The sequence below is a fragment of the Terrapene carolina genome, unplaced genomic scaffold (assembly GCF_002925995.2).
Source record: "Terrapene carolina triunguis isolate 2854851 unplaced genomic scaffold, T_m_triunguis-2.0 Scaffold243, whole genome shotgun sequence".
Lineage (NCBI taxonomy): Eukaryota > Metazoa > Chordata > Testudines > Emydidae > Terrapene > Terrapene triunguis.
Genome location: NW_020664594.1, coordinates 579,847 through 586,020, shown reverse-complemented (window position 1 = coordinate 586,020; position 6,174 = coordinate 579,847).

The following is a 6,174-nucleotide window of genomic DNA, read 5'->3' as shown; positions in this document are numbered from 1 at the left end:
AGAGGCTAAGGTGAACAAGTTTTCTCCCTCCTCCTTATGACACCCTTTTAGATACCTGAAAACTGCTATCATGTCCCCTCTCAGTCTTCTCTTTTTCAAACTAAACAAACCCAATTCTTTCAGCCTTCCTTCATAGGTCATGTTCTCAAGACCTTTAATCATTCTTGTTGCTCTTCTCTGGACCCTTTCCAATTTCTCCACATCTTTCTTGAAATGTGGTGCCCAGAACTGGACACAATACTCCAGTTGAGGCCTAACCAGAGCAGAGTAGAGCAGAAGAATGACTTCTTGTGACTTGCTCACAACACACCTATTAATACATCCCAGAATCATGTTTGCTTTTTTTGCAACAGCATCACACTGTTGACTCATATTTAGCTTGTGGTCCACTATAACCCCTAGATCCCTTTCTGCCGTACTCCTTCCTAGACAGTCTCTTCCCATTTTGTATGTGTAAAACTGATTTTTCCTTCCTAAGTGGAGCACTTTGCATTTGTCTTTGTTAAACTTCATCCTGTTTACCTCAGACCATTTCTCCAATTTGTCCAGATCATTTTGAATTATGACCCTGTCCTCCAAAGCAGTTGCAATCCCTCCCAGTTTGGTATCATCCGCAAACTTAATAAGCGTACTTTCTATGCCAATATCTAAGTCGTTAATGAAGATATTGAACAGAGCCGGTCCCAAAACAAACCCCTGCGGAACCCCACTTGTTATGCCTTTCCAGCAGGATTGGGATCCATTAATAACTCTCTGAGTATGGTTATCCAGCCAGTTATGCACCCACCTTATAGTAGCCCCATCTAAATTGTATTTGCCTAGTTTATCGATAAGAATATCATGCCCGACTGTATCAAATGCCTTACTAAAGTCTAGGTATACCACATCCACCGCTTCTCCCTTATCCACAAGACTCGTTATCCTATCAAAGAAAGCTATCAGATTGGTTTGACAGGTTTTGTTCTTTACAAATCCATGCTGGCTATTTCCTATCACCTTATCACCTTCCAAGTGTTTGCAGATGATTTCCGTAATTACTCGCTCCATTATCTTCCCTGGCACAGAAGTTAAACTAACTGGTCTGTAGTTTCCTGGGTTGTTTTTATTTCCCTTTTTATAGATGGGCACTATATTTGCCCTTTTCCAGTCTTCTGGAATCTCTCCCGTCTCCCATGATTTTCCAAAGATAATAACTAGAGGCTCAGATACCTCCTGTATTAGCTCCTTGAGTATTCTGGGATGCATTTCATCAGGCCCTGGTGACTTGCAGGCATCTAACTTTTCTAAGTGATTTTTAACTTGTTCTTTTTTTATTTTATCTGCTAAACCTACCCCCTTCCCATTAGCATTCACTATGTTAGGCATTCCTTCAGACTTCTCGGTGAAGACCGAAACAAAGAAGTCATTAAGCATCTCTGCCGTTTCCAAGTTTCCTGTTACTGTTTCTTCCTCTTCACTGAGCAGTGGGCCTACCCTGTCTTTGGTCTTCCTCTTGCTTCTAATGTAGTGATAAAAAGTCGTCTTGTTTCCCTTTATTCCCATAGCTAGTTTGAGCTCATTTTGTGTCTTTGCCTTTCTAATCTTGCCCCTGCATTCCTGTGTTGTTTGCCTATATTCATCCTTTGTAATCTGTCCTAGTTTCCATTTTTTATATGACTCCTTTTTATTTTTTAGATCATGCAAGATCTCGTGGTTAAGCCAAGGTGGTCTTTTGCCACATTTTCTATCTTTCCTAACCAGCGGAATAGCTTGCTTTTGGGCCCTTAATAGTGTCCCTTTGAAAAACTGCCAACTCTCCTCAGTTGTTTTTCCCCTCAGTCTTGATTCCCATGGGACCTTACCTATCAGCTCTCTGAGCTTACCAAAATCCGCCTTCCTGAAATCCATTGTCTCTATTTTGCTGTTCTCCCTTCTACCCTTCCTTAGAATTGCAAACTCTATGATTTCATGATCACTTTCACCCAAGCTGCCTTCTACTTTCAAATTCTCAACGAGTTCCTCCCTATTTGTTAAAATCAAGTCTAGAACAGCTTCACCCCTAGTAGCTTTTTCAACCTTCTGAAATAAAAAGTTGTCTGCAATGCAGTCCAAGAATTTGTTGGATAGTCTGTGCCCCGCTGTGTTATTTTCCCAACATATATCCGGATAGTTGAAGTCCCCCATCACCACCAAATCTTGGGCTTTGGATGATTTTGTTAGTTGTTTAAAAAAAGCCTCATCCACCTCTTCCACCTGGTTAGGTGGCCTGTAGTAGACTCCTAGCATGACATCACCCTTGTTTTTTACCCCTTTTAGCCTAACCCAGAGACTCTCAACACTTCTGTCTCCTATGTCCATCTCTACCTCAGTCCAAGTGTGTACATTTTTAATATATAAGGCAACACCTCCTCCCTTTTTCCCCTGTCTATCCTTCCTGAGCAAGCTGTATCCATCCACACCAACATTCCAATCACGTGTATTATCCCATCAAGTTTCAGTGATGCCAACAATGTCATAGTTGTATTTATTTATTAGCACTTCCAGTTCTTCCTGCTTATTACCCATACTTCTCGCATTTGTATATAGGCATCTAAGATACTGGTTTGATCTTTCCTCCCAGTTTTGTCCTGACCCTCCTTTCTCTCTGCCAATATAGCCCACACTCCCTCTCGTCTCCGACCCATCTCCCAGGTCTCCATGTTCCCCACTTACCTGCGGGCTTTGCTCACCTGTCCCCGTCGAACCTAGTTTAAAGCCCTCCTCACTAGGTTAGCCAGTCTGTGTCCAAATAGGGTCTTTCCCCTCCTCGAAAGGTGAACGCCATCTCTGCCTAGCAGTCCTTCCTCAAATAGCATCCCGTGGTCTAGGAAGCCAAAGCCCTCCTGGCGACACCATCTTCGCAGCCAGGCATTCACCTCCATGATGCATCTGTCTCTGCCCGGGCCCCTACCTTTGACAGGAAGAATCGAAGAGAATACCACCTGCGCTCCAAACTCCTTCACCCGTACTCCCAGAGCCCTGTAGTCACTCTTGATCCGCTCAGTGTCACCCCGCGCAGTATCATTTGTGCCCACATGGATGAGTAGCATGGGGTAGTAGTCAGAGGGCTGGATAATCCTCGACAATGCCTCCGTAACGTCTCGGATACGGGCTCCCGGCAGGCAGCATACCTCCCGAGATGAAATGTCAGGGCGACAGATGGGCGCCTCCGTCCCCCTCAGCAGAGAGTCTCCAACCACCACTACCCTACGTTTCCTATTCGCAGTGGTGGCAGCAGACCTCCCAGCCTTAGGGGTACGAGGCTTCTCCTCCTTTACTGTAGGGGGTGATGCCTTCTTTCCTGTATCAAGAAGAGCATAACGGTTACCTATTACCACAGCGGGAGGGTTCGGAGCAGGGGTGGAGCACTGCCTGCTGCCAGAAGTAACCAGCTGCCAGTGTCCACCCTGAGCCATCTCCTCCTCCACCAGTGGTGTATCAGCAGTCCTGTGTCCTGGGACAGCTACCTCAGCTGTCTCCACATGGACACTGTCCAGGAATTGCTCGTGGATTCGGATGCTTCTCAACCTAGCCACCTCCTCCTGTAGCTCTCCCACCTGCTGCCTGAGAGATTCCACCAGCAGGCACCTTTCACATTGGATGGTCCCCTCAGCCTGGATATCAGTAAGTGGAAATTGCAAGTTACAGTCTCTGCAAAACCACACCAGGATCTGGGTAGAAGCATCCATGCTCAGGCGCTCTGTCTGGCTACAGGCGCAGGTGGAGGAGACAGAAGCAGTGCTGGCACAGGTGTTGCGGGTCTTCCTAACCATCGTAAGCCTCCCTCTGTCAAACTCCCGTCTGCAGCCCCCTGTCCGCTGAAAGGGTTGTTTAAGCAAGAAGTTTAAAGTTTTAAGGGGAATAAAGGGAAAACAGATAGAACCGGCAAGGGACCCTCGCCCCTTCCCCAGGGCCGTCCTTAGCCATAGGCAGAACAGGCAGCCGCCTAGGGCACCACGCTACCTTGGGGCACCGCTCTACCCGGAGCCCAGACAGACGGGAAGCAGTGGAGCATATAAGAGCAGGGCTGCTGGGTCCTAGAGAGAGCCAAATGCAGCACAGTCTGAGGGAGGGGATTGGCTGCTGGGGTCTCTGGGAAGGGTAGCGGTACGGGTGGGGGAAGGAACTCACCTGTGAGTGTGACTTTCCCCCAGCGTGAGGTGAGGCAGGCTCGGCGGCTCTGGCACCAGTATCCTTTGTTGTTCCCCATAACGTCCATTCTTCTCTCCCCCCCACCAAGGAGCACCCCTCTCTCTCTCTTCCCCCTCCCCTCCGGCAGGGCTGGGTTGGGTGAGGTGCTGGGGGGCGGGGGGAAGGAATGAAAGTGAAAGTAACTCACTTCCTCAGCAGCCAGCCAGGATTGGAATGGTCACACACGGCTCGGCTGGGGATAGGGTGACCAGATAGCATGTGCAAAAAATCAGGACGGGGTTTGGGGTAGGGTGAGCAGATGTCCCACTTTTATAGGGACAGTCCCAATTTTTGGGTCTTTTTCTTATATAGGCTCCTATTACCCCCCCACCCCCTGTCCTGATTTTTCACACTTGCTGTTTGGTCACCCTAGGTGGGAGTAATTGGTGCCTATATAAGACAAAGCCCCAAATATCGGGACTGGCCCTATAAAATCAGGACATCTGGTCACCCTAGCTGGGGAGCGCGTCTCTCCCCTGGGCTGGCACGATCCATCTCATCCGGGGGGAGCTGCACAGGGCAGGATGAACTGCTGTGGCTCCATGGGTGCCCCGTCCCTGAGATCAGATGCTGTGCTAACTTCACCATGGTCCATTGGGCTGGTGATGGTGCCCATTGGTGTGTGATCGGACCTGAGGGTTTTCTGCTGCTGTTGCTACTATGCACCCCAAGAGGTGGATTTCGGGGTCCTGCAGTTTTCCACCTATCTCCTCCTCTACTGCAGCTGTTGGACCAGCAGGCTGGGGGATGAGCCAAGCATGAAAGCAGTATTGTGTTGCCATTTAGATTGTCATTTAACAACTTTGTTTGCCAAAAATGCTTGCTAACAATCCTGAATTCAATTTCAATATTTTTTTTAAAAAATCAATATCTTAGCCAAAAACAGAAAATTAAGTTGTTGACAATTATTTGTGACAAGTTTGGTATGGGGCAGGGAGTGGGTCAGTTTTCATCAGAGAAACAAAAAATGTTGACTGACTTTCCTATAGCCCTGTTACTGCTAAATAGAGCCCTCCAACAACTGTAATATGCTCATCTCCTTACGAGTGTATAGAGCAGGGGTCAGCAACCTACGGCATACGTGCCAAAGGTCGCATGTGAGCTGATTTTTGATGGCACGCAGCGGTGGGCTGAGTGGCTCAGCCCACCTCTGCTCTGGGGTTCCGGCTGCTGCCCCATAGCTCAAGGTCACAGTGCAAGAACCTAGAGAGCCTCCTGAAGCATGGTGATAGTTTTGATTTAAATGGACTTGAACTGAACGAAGATTTGAGTACACTGTCACCAATGTTGCCACATGCAAAATCAGTGATGGACATTGTACAGTTTATTCATACCACCAAACTTGTTGACATGTATCCTAATGTATACATTGCCACTCGTATTCTACTGACAATTCCTGTAACAGTAGCATCAGGAGAACGGAGTTTCTCAAAACTAAAGCTCATTAAAAACTATCTCCGCTCTACAATGAGTCAGGAACACTTGACTGGTCTTGCTATTCTTGCAATCGAACAAGACATCACTTTGTCTTTGTCATACAATGACATTATTACTGATTTTGCAGCCAAAAAAGCCAGAAAGATTGCTTTTAATTAAAAACAAATCCTTGTTTCAATACCTCTTCATATAAATTTCCAATAAAATGTTGACAAATTTAAAATATTATATTATTTGCATCATTCTGTCAAATCAGAATTTTTTCTATAGCGCTACTTCTTTAGTGCTAGTCCATCAGCATTACAGTGTGCTTAATTAAGTTAAACTGGGTTTAATAACGTGCATGTGGCAAGTTTTCCAATACTGTAAGCTTATGTTTGTGTTGTTAAGAGCAAGTCAGGCACAGGGGCACCAGTTTAATAATCCCGCCTAGGGCACCAAAAATCCTAAGGACGGCCCTGCCCTTCCCACTCCCCTTCCAAACTCCCTTGCGAAACTCCCTGTTAGCAGCCCCTGGTCGCAAAAGCT